A 14,924-nucleotide genomic window follows, 5' to 3' on the forward strand; every position below is an offset into this window, starting at 1 on the left:
GCTGCCTGCAAGAAACACATCTCAATAGTCAAAGCAAACACAGACTCAGAGTCAAAGGCTGGAAAACAATCCTACAGGCAAACAGCTCCCATAAAAATGCTGGGGTAGCCACCTTAATATCAGACCACATCGATTTCAGAGTGAGGAAGGTCATAAGAGACAGTGAAGGCCATTTCTTAGTGATCAAAGGATCTGTACAACAGGAAGAACTTACAATAATAAATGTATATGCACCTAATGAGAGACCAGCAAAGTACTTAAAACAACTACTCATAGATTTGGAAAAAGACATCAATAGCAACACAATACTAGTGGGAGACTTCAACACCGCTTTGTCACCTCTGGATAGATCAACCAGACTCAAACTTAGCAAGGACATACTTAATCTGAGGGAAACAATGGAAGAAAGGGACTTAGTAGATATATACAGGACACTTCATCCTCAAAAGGCTGAATACACATTCTTCTCAAGTGTACATGGAACATTCTCTAAGATAGAGCACATGCTGAGCAACAAAACATATCTCCATAAAATTAAGAAGATAGAGATTGTATCAACAATCTTCTCAGACCACAATGCGCTTAAATTAGAAGTAAATCACACACAAAAACAGAAAACTAAATCAAACACCTGGAAATTAAACAGTGCGCTATTGAACAACGAGTGGCTTAGAATGGAAATCAAAGAGGAAATCAAAAGATTCCTAGAAACGAATGAAAATGAGGACACGAGTTACCAAAACTTATGGGACACAGCAAAAGCTGTCTTAAGAGGAAAGTTTATAGCTCTACAAGCATTCCTCAGAAAGGAGGAGCGAGCCCACATAAATAAACTAACCTCACAGCTTAAGAGCTTGGAGAATGACCAACAAAAGGAGCACAACCCGAACAGGAGGAAGGAAATAATAAAACTCAGAGCAGAGATTAACGAGATGGAAACCCAAAAAACAATCCGAAACATCAATGAAACCAAGAGCTGGTTCTTTGAGAAAATTAACAAGATCGATAAGCCTATAGCAAAACTCACAAAGAAGGGGAGAGAGAAATCCCTAATAAACCGAATCAGAAATGAAAAGGGGGTCATCACAACAGAAACTACAGAAATTCAAAGGATCCTCAGGGAGTACTTTGAGAAGCTTTATGCCACGGAACATCAAAACCTCGAGGAAATGGATAAATTCCTAGACTCCTACAGACTCCCAAGGCTGAACCAAGAAGACCTGGAATACCTGAACAGACCTATCACCATCAAGGAAATTGAAATGGTAATAAAAAGTCTCCGCAAGAACAAAAGCCCTGGCCCGGATGGATTCACTAGTGAATTCTTCCAAATCTTTAAAGAAGACTTACTCCCAATCCTCTTTAAGCTTTTCCACGAAATTGAAATACCAAAAACACTTCCGAATAGTTTCTACGAAGCGAATATCACACTGATACCAAAAGCAGACAGAGATACCACAAAGAAAGAGAATTACAGGCCGATATCCCTGATGAACACAGATGCAAAGATCCTCAACAAACTACTAGCAAATAGAATCCAACTACTCATCAAAAAGATCATACACCATGACCAAGTAGGATTCATCCCAGGGATGCAAGGATGGTTCAACATTCGGAAATCAATCAACATAATCCAACATATCAACAAAAGAAAAGATAAAAAGCATATGATCTTATCAATAGATGCAGAGAAAGCATTTGACAAGGTCCAGCACCCCTTTATGATGAAAACCCTAGCCAAAATGGGTATAGAGGGGACTTTCCTCAACATAGTTAAAGCCATCTACCACAAGCCTACAGCAAGCATCATCCTCAATGGGGAAAAACTGAGAGCCTTCCCTCTAAGATCAGGGACGAGACAAGGATGCCCACTCTCTCCACTGCTGTTCAATATAGTACTGGAAGTACTTGCAATAGCGATTAGGCAGGAAAAAGATATTAAGGGCATTCAGGTAGGAAAGGAAGAAATCAAGCTCTCACTATTCGCAGATGATATGTTACTATACTTAGAGAACCCAATAACCTCCACCAAAAAACTCCTAGAAACAATAGACTCGTATAGTAAAGTTGCAGGCTATAAAATCAATACCCAAAAGTCCATGGCTTTCCTATACGCAAACAGTGAGAGAGAAGAAAGCAACATGAAAAAAACAATCCCGTTCACAATTGTGCCCCAGAAAATCAAGTACCTAGCAATCAGCTTAACTAAGGAAGTAAAGGACCTGTACAAAGAAAACTACAAAACGCTACTTCAGGAAATAAAAGAGGACATGAGGAAATGGAAAGATATCCCCTGCTCATGGGTCGGGAGACTTAACATTGTCAAAATGGCAATACTACCGAAAGCATTGTATAAATTCAATGCAATCCCTATAAGGATACCCATGACATTCTTCAAAGAAATGGAGCAAACACTCCTGAAATTTATAAGGAACAATAATCCCCCACGAATAGCTAAAGCAATTCTTGGGAAAAAGAAAATGGGAGGAATCAACCTCCCGAACTTCAAACTCTACTACAAAGCAGTAATGATTAAAACAGCGTTGTACTGGAACAAAAGCATAACTGCAGAGCAATGGAACAGGGTTGAATACACTGACATCTCCCCTCAATCATATGATCATCTAATCTTTGATAAAGGTGCAAGTAATGTGAAGTGGAGTAAGGAAAGCCTCTTTAACAAATTGTGCTGGCATCACTGGACGGCTACATGCAAAAAAATGGGCTCAGAACTCTGCCTAACACCATGTACAAAAATAAGATCAAAATGGATTAAAGACCTCAACATCAGACCAGACACCATGAGGTACATTGAAGACAAAGTTGGCAAAACCCTCCATGACATTGAGGCTAATGGTACTTTCAAAGATGCCACACCACTGGCCGAGTAAGTAAAAACAGAGATAGATAAATGGGACTATCTTAAACTAAGAAGCTTCTGCACCTCCAAAGAAACAGTGACCAAAATACAAAGACAGTCTATAGAATGGGAAAGGATATTCACCGAATACACATCTGACAAGGGGTTGATAACAAGGATATACAAAATACTGGTTAAACTCCACAAGAAGAAAACATCCAACCCCATCAACAAATGGGGCAATGAAATGAACAGAAACTTTCTCAAAGAAGAAATCCGAATGGCAAAAAAGCACATGAGAAAATGCTCCACATCATTAATCATCAGGGAGATGCAGATCAAAACCACAATGAGATACCATCTCACACCTCAGAGACTGGCCCACATTCAAAAGAACAAAAGCAACTGATGCTGGCGCGGATGTGGTGAGAAAGGGACACTCCTTCACTGTTGGTGGGAATGTCGACTAGTTCAGCCCTTTTGGAAAACAGTATGGACGTTTCTCAAAAAATTAGAAATTGAGCTCCCATTTGACCCAGCGATACCACTCCTGGGAATATACCCCAGAGAGGCAAAAGTGTGTAGTCGAAGTGACATCTGCACTTGTTTGTTCATTGCAGCACTCTTTACAATAGCCAGAAACTGGAAGAAACCTGAGTGTCCAAGACCAGATGACTGGTTAAAGAAACTCTGGTACATCTACACAATGGAGTACTATGTAGCTCTTAGAAAAGATGAAGTCATGAAATTTACATACAAGTGGTACAATATGGAAAATATCATGCTAAGCGAAATGAGTCAGAAAGGGAGGGATAGACATAGAAAAATTGCATTCATCTGGGGGATATAAAGCAACAAAATATGAGATCAATACCTAAGAATAGCTGAGATCAACACCAGGAGGATTTCTCCATAACTTAGAGGCCAGCATGATATTCTAGGTGAAAGGGCAGTTCAGATAGAGAAGGGAACACCAAATGAAAGGTGTTTGGAGGATCCTCCCAGGAGGGGAAATGCATGTTGTAAGTAGACTATGGACTGAACATGATTGCCACTCAATGCCTCTTATGCAGACCACAACACCCAAAAGGAGAGAAGGAACAAAGGGGAATGCTCTGCCACAGAGGCAGGGGGGGGGGGGGGAATGGGCACTGGTGGAGGGATGGGTATTTGATCATTGTATGACCGAAACTCAGGCACAAAGATTTGTAAATCTACAACTGTACCTCATGGTGCTTCACTAATAAACAAACAAAAAAAAAGTATAGTATATAAAAAAAAAGGATGATGTCATCAAAGGAGTGGCGGTGGTGTAGTTGCAGACCATCTATCTTCACTCCCATTCCTTCCCATTCCAGTTGTTGCATGTCGTACTCGAGGGTGGCACTGAAGAGTTTCGGTGAAATGGTATCACCCTGCCGAACCTCTCTCTTGACGTCAATGATCACCTTACTCTAGAATTGTGAGATCCTGGTAGTGAATCAACAATACAGCTCATGGAGGATCCTGCTGTATTGACTTTGAACGCCCTGTTTGGCTAGGGACTTGAGGACTGCTTCTGTCTCTACATAATCAAAGGCCTTCTTTAAATTGGTGAATGTGAGAAAGAGTTAAACTCCCGAGAAACCTCAGTGAGCTTGGTTATCATGTGGATATGGTTGATTGTGCTAAATCCTTTTCAAAAACTGGCTTGTTCGCATGGTTGTCCTTCATCTAGCTTTCTGCCAATCCTATTCAGGATAACTCGAGCGAACAGCTTGTAGACGACAGACAACAGGCAGATTAGGTGATAGTTGCCAATGTTGTGGATGTCTTCCTTCTTGTACAGTAGTACAGTCCTGCTGTTTTTCCACTGGGATGGAAACTTGCATTCACACAGGTAGTGTGTGAAGAGCCGAGCCAGTGTATTGATGAATACTGACGGCAGGTTCTTCAGGTGTTCAGGACTGACCTTGTCTGGGCCAGGTGCTGTTCACTTCTTTACCAATGAATTGGCATGTTGAATTTCGGAAGGGACAACATTGAGAACGACATATCCATCCTGCGGAATTTGGTATGTCGGCAGGTGGACAAGGCTATCAAAGAGATCCGAGCAGAAGTCCTGGATAATCTTCTCCATTGCCCTTCTGGAAGATGTGAGAGATCCATCAGGACGTTGGAGGGCAGTCATCTTGGTCTTGTAGTTGGTGAAAGACAAGCGGGCATTGCGAATGCTTTTCCCAGCTTCTGCCACATCTGCCAGCACTGCTGCTCTTCTCTCTTGGAGGTCTTCCTTTATTGATTCCCTTCACTGCTTTGCGAGTTTGGACATTTGCTTGCGGTTGCCTGAGGCTTGCGCCAAGCCACATTGACAAATGAGCTCGAGAGTTTTTGAAGACAGGCATCTTTTTGTGGCTATCTCTCTCTTGGCATTCCTCGCACAATCATGGCGGTGCTGAACCAGTCAATCATATTCCTTGTCAATGTTGTCAGTGATGGCATCTTCCCATGTTTCTGCAATAGTACCAAAGAGCTCCCTGTTGATGGTTGTTCTGGTAGTTCTCTTCTTAAACTTTGCAGCTTTTTCTCCCTCCTCTGTGAAGTACAATTTTGCATGAAGGTGACAGTGGACCGATCCCATTTGGAATTTTGGGACAATAGCGACATCAGTCAGGCAAAACCATCGATTGAATATGATGTGGTCAGTTTCATTGTGGAACCGTCCACTGGGAGACTCCCATGTCCAATGTTTAGATTTAGCCTTTTGGAATTGTGAGTTATCATGGATGGTCTTGGTTAACACAATGAACTCGGACTGTCTCTCACCCTGTTGGTTCCATTCTAGGCCATGGGTCCTGATGTGGAGTTTTATGGCTGATCTTCTCGGTCCTATCTTGGCATTAAAATCACCAACAATGATCTTTTAGAAGGTGTGGTCTTCTTTATAGGACTTCTCCAGCTCCATGTAGAACTTCTCAATTTCTCCTTCATCATAATTGGATGTTGGTGCGTAGACAACCAAGATAGATACTGCTGGCAGTGAGCCACATCTGTTCATGTGAAATTTTCCGATTTGGGTTCTTAGGCATTCTAATGAATCAATGTTTATGGCCAAGTTCATGTTGACAAGGACACCAACACCACCAACACCTCTTTTGTCCATGTTCCGAGGAATAGTTCTTCCCCAGTGTCAAAAACGGCGTGATGTGATTAATGCCTTCTTGTCTCGGTCAGACCAATGATGTCATACTTGATCTTTCGTGCTTGCACCATCAGGTCCTCAATGGATGCATCCAATGCCGGCGTACGTGCATTGAAACTATAGTCATTTTTGTCCTTCTTCGTATTGGCAGCCTAGGTCGGCCCTGAGATTTTATGAGGCTATCCTTCCTCATCCTTTTTAACGCTACCCTATTGGTGGCTCTTTCAGGGTCAAGAGAATGGGACCCATTGTATTTACTGATAGAGGAGTTGAATTTTATAAGTTTGGTTTTGAGACCACACTCAGCAGTGTTCAGGGCTTACTCCTGGTTCTGTGTTCAGGGATCACTCCTGGCAGGGCTCAGGGGATTATAAGGTTTGTTGGTTATCAAATCTTGATTGTCTGCATGCAAGCCAATTACCCACCCTGCTATATTATTGCTTCATCTCCAAAAAACTAACTTCAAACTTTTCCATTCCTGTAAATCTGTAAATGTGTCAGGAAGCATAAAATTAAGATTTAATGACTTGAAAAAAATAGTTACAGCTGCATTGTCAACAGGTTTCGTGATCTTTTGGGTTATACTGGGAACATTTCTTAGATCTCAAGCCCATGTTGGAATCAGAAATCAGAAATCAAGGAAAAATCAAAAAGGTGGTTTGAAGAACAGTGGAAGAACATGGATTTACTTGGTTAATTGGACAATAAACACTGTATGTAGTATTAAGATAGAAATGGCTTTCAGACAATCTACTGAAAATATATGATCATATTTTACTTGGGGATAACAGTTTTACTAGAAACAAATTCTTACAGGTTGACTTTTAACTCGATAGGTTTGTAAATAGCCCATATCATTTTCAGGTTATTAGCTGGCAAACATACCAATGAAACTGCTAGACTATTATTACTATTATTATCTAATCATCCAGGGTCTGCCCCAATGAGGTTAACTAATAACCTGAGCATAAACTCAGATTAGATAATAATGTTTTTAATTAAATGAATGAATAAAGTTACTTTCTGTTTTTTTGAAACTAGCAAAGTTTATTGGAAAGTAGAAGAGAAAGGAAAAGTAACTCCCCACGTGGAGAAGAACTTACTATAGGACAAAGTTCGAGGTGTTTCTTTTGTGACTCATTTCCCCTGATTGACCAAGTCCTAAGCCCTCTTAATTGAAGCAAGCATCTCTGTGCATTGTTGAGTACCAGTGACCATCTGTGCTTCTAATGGAGTCCAGGAGCATGGGAAGAAGGGAATGTAGTCATTGCCTTTGGCTTAATTTTCGCAGTTGAAATATGAATGGACGTAGCGTATGCCACATCTCAATAGAAGCTGCAGTTGCCATATCAAGCGTTGTGTTTCCCCATGAGAGAGAGAGGGCCTTGTTTCCTCCAAGGTTGATTAACACTTACAGCACAAAGGACGAAGATTTGCATGGTTTGGGGCCAGTGTGAGAAACTGACCTTAATTATTTGTTGAAATGTGGGATTGTTTGCCTCCAAGAAGCTAACAAAAAAATGCCTGGATGAGTGGTTTGGGCCACTACTCTTTACTGGTTTATTTATGTCTGATGCAACATTCACTTTTCATTTACTCTAAGTTCCTTCGTCATGGGACAGTTGGTGGCAATGTCTAAACTAATCCAGACTAAACTTCATGATCATTTTCCAGTCTATCACTTTGAGAAAAAAACATTATATCATAGACATAATTAACATAAAATGACTTCTTTTGGATAAACTAACATTAGTTTTTTAAAAATAATACTTATTGGCAGAGTACACTATGGCATTTGGAAAATATGGAAAATATAAAAATGTCAAAATAAAAAATAAGCATACTTTGTTAATCCAAAAATTTAGTTTAATATTTAAGAGCCTCTCTTTCAGATTTAACTCTATTTTTATAAATGTTTAAGTATGAACACATTAAAAATATGTATATGTACAAGTGTATGTATACTCACATATAAATAGGTGCATCGTTTTGAAATACTTTACATCTTGTTCAACAAATTTTCATGTTTTATTATAACTTAGATTACTTCTTTTCAAAAATTGATAATATATTCTTCCAAATAATCTTTAAGATTATTATAGGGAGTAACAGTACACAGAAATAAGGAAAATTATATTTCTAACATAAAAGTTTATAAAATATCTTATGTTACAATCTCTCCAGATATTAGTGAAGTGGATTGAAATAAATACAAGATTGAAATAAGCCCTATGTCCTGTCACTGTAAATAGTTCATTTTATGATTGTTTAGGACGAATCATGAAAATTCCATTTTTGTGAGGCCCTTGGAGTAGTCTCTTTCACCTAGATCTGCCTGAGATGTGGAATTTCACACATTTTCTGGATTTCCTCATTCTGGTGAAATGGCTCACACATCCTTCCTTGAAAGTATTCTTACCTTTTTTCCCCCTTTCTAGTGAGAGAGAAAAACATGCCTCTATATTTCTCTCTATTTCTTTCTCCATCTCTCTATCTCTCCCTCCCTTCACATCTCTCTAAAGTTTTCCAATAAAAACTTTTTCTTTTCCAATAAAAGGCTGTTGCACATTCTAATGTAAAATAATTGGACTCTCTATTCTTGTTACCTCTTTGCCCCTTCATTATTTCATTTCTTCTTTGTCTATAATTTTCACATTTTTTAAAAAAGGGTGGGGGTTAATAGCCTCCACCAATTGTGCTCCAGGCTTACTCCTGACTCTGTGGATGCTGTTTGACTGGACTCAGGGGAACAATTTGAGGTGCTGAGGATGGAACCCGGGCCAACCATGTGCAAGGAAAGCAGTCTATTCACTGTTCTATCTCTCCTGTCACATGTCTGTAATTTTCAAATGTAACTGAATGATAGTGTCAAGAAATGAGCCTCTTTACTGCCATACAAGAAATGACAGCAGATAGTGACTGCCAAATGCTACAGTCTTGGCAGAGGGCATGCAGACTATAATACTGCAAGTTGAACATTGTAAATTAGGTTATAAAATATATAAGTAAATGATAGATTATATTTGCCTAGATATGAGAACCCTCTAATCACCAAATTCATTGATCAACCTGTCATTAAACCAGCATGGACTGTACCTTCCTCCTAGCTAACAATGGTCAATCTATAAATCGAAGTGCATTGCCTAATTGCATAATGTGCACCTCTTTCCCCACAATCTTGCATCTAGCGTTTCTTACTGTCTCTCTCCAAGAGACTCCATCCCTCCTCCAGATTGTGATTTCTTTTGTCCAAGCAGCTAAATGTGCTGCACAGACTTTGGGTGAGCTCACTGTGCCTTTGCAAGATGATCCAAGATGTGCATTATATTTTCAAGCATGTGTCCTGTTTAGAGGCAAAATCTGAAGAGTTTACAGGAATTTATTTTAACTTATTTTTTTTACTTTCAGGTTCTGCACTAAATGATGGACAGTGGCATTCTGTGTCCATATCTACTAGAGGGAGTCACCTGAGTATGACAGTAGATGATAATGCAACTTCCATAGCACATTCCGTACATGGGCAGATTCATTTTGGTGACACATACTATTTGGGAGGTAAGTGAAAGGAACAGGTAATCCGGCTTATTTTAAGACAACAAACATTTTTTGTGGGGTTGGGACTGGATCACACCCAGCTGTGCTCAGGGTTTGCTCCTGGTTCTGTGCTCAGGGATCACTCCTGGAGGGTTCAGGGACCACAATATGGGAATGCATGGGATTGAACCTGCCTCTAACATGTGCAAGGCAAGCACCCTACCCATTGTACTATTGCTTTGGCTCCAAGACAACAAATATTTTAAAATGAAAGTTAAAAATGAATATTTTTCAATTATGCTATGGTCAGTGGCAATCTTGAGGGGACAAAGTTGAAAAAATCATGACCCAAAGTGCATATTTACTAAGTGGCCTTGTTTAAATATGCACAAAGAAAGAAATTTGACACTAGTGTTTTACAATACCTTTATATCACAGTTATCTGGAAAGCTTCCAAAAGGTTGGTGCCTGCCTCTGTTTCACAAGCTGCTAATGTCTCAGGTCATGAGGTCTGTTCAACAGGTTCCTTACTGTTTTCTAGATCATTCTCTGTGCAGACAGCATTGGAAGGCATTGTTCTCCTCTCTAGTCTTGACTGCTTTTCTATAAGTTCCTAAAGCCAATCCTCTCCAGATGCTCTGTGTTAATCATGCTGCCATATGTCAGGATTATTCTCCTTTTCTCGGTTGGTTCTTCTTCGACCTGGAGCTTGATGACTCAGTAGTGCGGCCCCTGAGCATCATGACAGCAATGGTAGCACCTAGAAGCCCATAAGAGGTAGCCAGGTACCCCACCTTGTCCTCCTGAGCCAGGATCTGCAACTCGCCAAGAAGTACTTCTTAGCCACTCTCGACAGAAGTCACTTTTGCATAGCATATCAATAGTTGTAGGTAGCAGCTATAAACAGTGATCCCTTTGCCCGGTGATGAGATTACCAAAACCCCAGCAGGGCCTCTCTACCCTAAGCATAGTAAATGGATGGAGCATGGAAAATTCACCTCCTCAGTGCATTTTAATTGCGAGTTGGGGCCAAATTCAACCATGCTCAGGGTTTATGCCCAGCTCTGTGCTCAAGATTCAGTACTAGCAGTACTTGGAGGACAATATGTAGTGCCAGATATCTAACCAGTTGTCCACCTGCATGGCATCTTACCCCTTGTATTACTCTCATTCTGGCCCAACAGTGAATCTTTTATTAACACTGATTTTAAGTGCTGTGCTTTACAATACTGTTACTAGTAGGGTTTTATGGCTATAATGTATCAACATCACACTCTCCACTATAATGCCTACTTCCCTCCCCACTGTTGTCTCAGATGTCTCTTCATCTTAACTCCCCACCCACCCCAGTTCAGCCTACCACTTCTCAGGTTCTGTTGCCTTTGGGCAATTGTTATTCTCTTACTATGTGTCTCTTTCTATGGCACATATGAGAGAGATTGTTCTGTACCTGTTCTTCAACCTCTGGATAACTTCATTCAACATAATACAACCCCCACCCATCCACTAGGCAGTAAACAGCTTGGTTTTCTCTATTCTTATAGTCCAGAATTCCATTATATTTATATCCCATTATTTCCTTATCCAATCATCTCTTGATTGATTCCAGTGGGATCACCTTAGCCAGAGTGTTGTTGTGGAATGAAGATTTTGAAGGTGATACTCCCATACATAGGAACATTGAAGTAAAGAATCACATGTCCTCTGGAGGCTTAGAGATGCCATAAAAGATATATTTCTCATTGTCTTAAAACACTCCTTTATATATTTTGTTTAGTGTTTTATAATTATTTATTTTTAAAATAAGTTTGGAATCAAGGTGAAGATAGAGTGATTAATTGACAGCCTGACCAGAAAGTATAGTATCTTCCCTAGGAATTGACAACAGGCACATAAAACATGACTCCTAAGATTCTTGAAGCAGCATTCACTAGGAAGGGCAGGTTGGTACCAGCAACCAGCAACCTTGATTTCTTGGTCCTCTCACATGCTAACCGTGGTTCATTTCAGGCCCAGATCATTTACTAAAGTTTTATGCTTATGCATCATAAGTGTAAATCTGTAAGTATAAATCTTATAGTTTAAAAGATTTTACAGCTTCTTCAATTAATCACTTAATCCCCTTTATTCATCGATTTACTTGAGCGGGTGCCAGTAACATCTCCATTCATCCCGGTTGCGTGCTAGCGTAGCCCAATGGTATCCGTTCGTTCTAGGAACATGCAGAGCCTCAAACCGATCATTCAGGGTCTTGACGAAGAAGTCTGACCAGCTTGTAGGTGGGCGTCCACGTGATCTTTTGATGTCCCGTGGAATCCAATCAGTAATTGCTCTAGTCCAGCGGTTGTCTGTAAACCTCATTACGTGTCCAGCCCATCTGATTTTTGATGTCTTGGCAAATGAGACAGCGTCCCTGATTCTTGAGCGTTGACAAAGATCAGAACTCCGGATTCTATCTCTCATTTGATACAGCTTCTTAGAGGAACAAATTCCTTCAAAATGAAATAATTTATCCAATAATTATAATTTAAATGGAAAGAAATTTAAATCAATAAAATAAATAAGCCAAATGCTTGATATAATATTGAATGATGCAAAATAAAGTACTTTCTAAAATTTTTAACGATTTAAAACTATTTCAAAGTATTTAAACAAATTTCAAAATCCTTAAAATTTAAACATTCTTTATATTTAATGAAATGTATAGCTAGAGAAGGAAATTTTCATAAATATTCAAAGACTACTCTCCACACGCTTGGACAAGCCTCTCGCATGAAAGAACTGGCAGAGGAACCCAGGTGTGTGGGACCTGGGGCTGAGACCTCCAAGCCTGCTGGAATGGAACTGGTCCTCCTCCAACCAGATCCCCTAGCTAGACAGTTATACCCACCAATTGCCCCCGGTTCCCAAGTAATCCCATCAATGGCTAAGATCCAGAGACTATAAAGCCAAGCTCCTGGAAGAGAACAACACAGAGTCTCCTTCCCCCGCACCTGACTGTCCTCACCAGGGCCCCTGAAAGTGGACAGGTTGAGTTTCCATTCCCACCCCAAGCAGAGCCCCAACAGCTGAAGACCACTGGAACCCAACCACAGCCATGCTTAAGACCACTTTCCACACACTCAGATGAGCCTCATGCATGAAAGAACTGCAGTGGAACCCAGGTATGTGGGACCTGGGCCTGAGACCTCCAAGCCTGCTCAGATTGGGACTGGGCCTCCTCCACCCAGATCCCCCATCTTCCAGTAGCTTGGCAGTCACACCCACAAACTGCCCCTGGTGATGTGTAATATAATTAATGGTGACGATCCAGAGAATATAAAACCAAGTTCCTGGAAGAAACCTCTAGTTTTCACTCTAAGGAGAACCTGGTAGGCTACCAAGAGAATCCTGCCCATGTGGCAGAGTCTGGCAAGCTCCCTGTGGTATATCTGATATGCCAAAACCCAGTAACAATGATGGGTTTCATTTCCCTGACCCTGAAAGAGCCTCCAATGAGGCACTTGCTAAAATCTCAGGGCTAGGACAAATGGAGACGTTACTGATGCCTGCTCGAGGAAATTGATGAACAATGGGATGGCAGTGATTCAAAGCTTTGTGATATCAATCAGTTATTACTATGAAAAAAGGGTCACTCTCACTGTCCTCCCATTGTTCATTAATTTGCTTGAGCGGGCCCAGTAACATCTCCATTGGAGATTTTGTTGTTACTGTGTTTGGCATATCCAATACCTCACGGGTAGCTCGCCAGGCTCTGCCGTGCGAGCAAGATACTCTAGGTAGCTTGCCGGGCTCTCTGAGAGGGACGGAGGAATCAAACTCGGGTCAGCCATGTTGGCTGCGTGCAAGGCAAACGCCCTACCTCTGTGCTATCACTCAAGCCGAATGAGTATATGCTTTAACTTTTCTGGGGCTGGAGCAATAGTAGGTAGGGCATTTGCTTTGCTTGCAGCCAACCAGGGTTCGATTCCAAGCATCCTATTTGGTCCCCTGAGAACCACCAGGAGTAATTCCTGAGTTCAGAGCCAGGAGTATCCCCTTAGCATCGCTGGGTGTGACCAAAAAAGAAAATAAATGAAAATAAATAAATATATAAATAAATACTAATCTTTCGTAAATAATATACATAGGCACATTCTATCATCTACAAAATCAAGTGACAGTACTTTTGATAGAATACATCATGACAATGCTTCACTTCTGCCCTCAGATTCTCATTTTTGTAGATATTGCCTTGCATTTTTTTTAAACTGATCTTTGTTATACTCTTCTTTGTAATCCCTAATTTTCATAGGCAGTTAAAATTGTCTTGGCTTGTTTTTAAATATATAATCAGTAAGATAATACTGTAAGTTTTATGACTTTTTGAGATCTAGCTTAGTAAACCTGAAGAGCTAAAGTTAACTCATTCTCACTTTGATTATGATTTTTATTTATAATCTTGATTATCTCTTCTGTCTCTTTTTGAAATCCAATAGTTGGTGCTCAGATTTCTTTTTTTAACAGTGAAAAGTGCTGTGAGTGTTCTTGTACAACTGCCAAGAGTCATCTTGCCATTGTATTTTTACTTTTCCCTTATACATCAATTGTCTGATTTCCCCAATGTGGACAGTTCATCTAATGACACAGCAGCCATGCACTAATATATCATTGACATTTTTCAATTGTTAAGTTGAACAAATGTTCAAGATGCACAGAAGTGATGATGAGTGTGCTATTAATATGTGGCTTCATTAATATCTGTGAGAGGAATCTAGATATTTGGAAACAAAGCATATCAAAGGATGATAGACATGTTCTTTTTCATAGAGTTTTGTTGATATGCAGACCATTAGCCTGGTTATAATATAGTTGCCTGTAAAAAGCAGTGTCTCTGAGATGAGTCTATTACAATGTTGGCACTGATGACTGCAAGTTGCTGAATCAAGGTTTAATTCTGGAGGCCTTCATCCACCTGGGTAGCCAGGGTAAGACCCAGCATGCAGGGTCCCCAGAACCATTTGAGTCCTTGCTTTGAACCTTCAGTTCATCAATGCCTACTTGTACCTATTAAATAAACACACCATGCACATTTTTTTTGGTGCCTGATATTAGGGGTAGTTGAAAGACAGGCTCTAAATAAATTTCTTTTAATGGACTCTATTCAATGACATACTTATACCCCAAAGATAGGGAATACTCAACAATAATCAGAATCCCCTGAGTATCCTTGTGTTAAATGTCAGCATTTCTGTGTACTGTAAAGACATTTCACTAAATACTCATTGTACTACAGTGAAATGATTGATAATTTATATTATCTTCAGTGGTAATTAACCTATGGCTCCCTTGGCAGTGATGAATCTCTAG

The 14,924-nt window shown here is 40.2% G+C and overlaps 1 pseudogene; it reads left to right on the forward strand.

Annotated features, from left to right (window-relative positions):
- The window catches only part of LOC130034947 (contactin-associated protein-like 3), a 159,129-nt pseudogene that overhangs the window by 40,829 nt on the left and 103,376 nt on the right, over window positions 1–14,924 (forward strand).

This window comes from Sorex fumeus, unplaced genomic scaffold (assembly GCF_029834395.1).
Source record: "Sorex fumeus unplaced genomic scaffold, SorFum_2.1 ptg000063l, whole genome shotgun sequence".
In the NCBI taxonomy this organism is placed as follows: Eukaryota; Metazoa; Chordata; class Mammalia; order Eulipotyphla; family Soricidae; genus Sorex; species Sorex fumeus.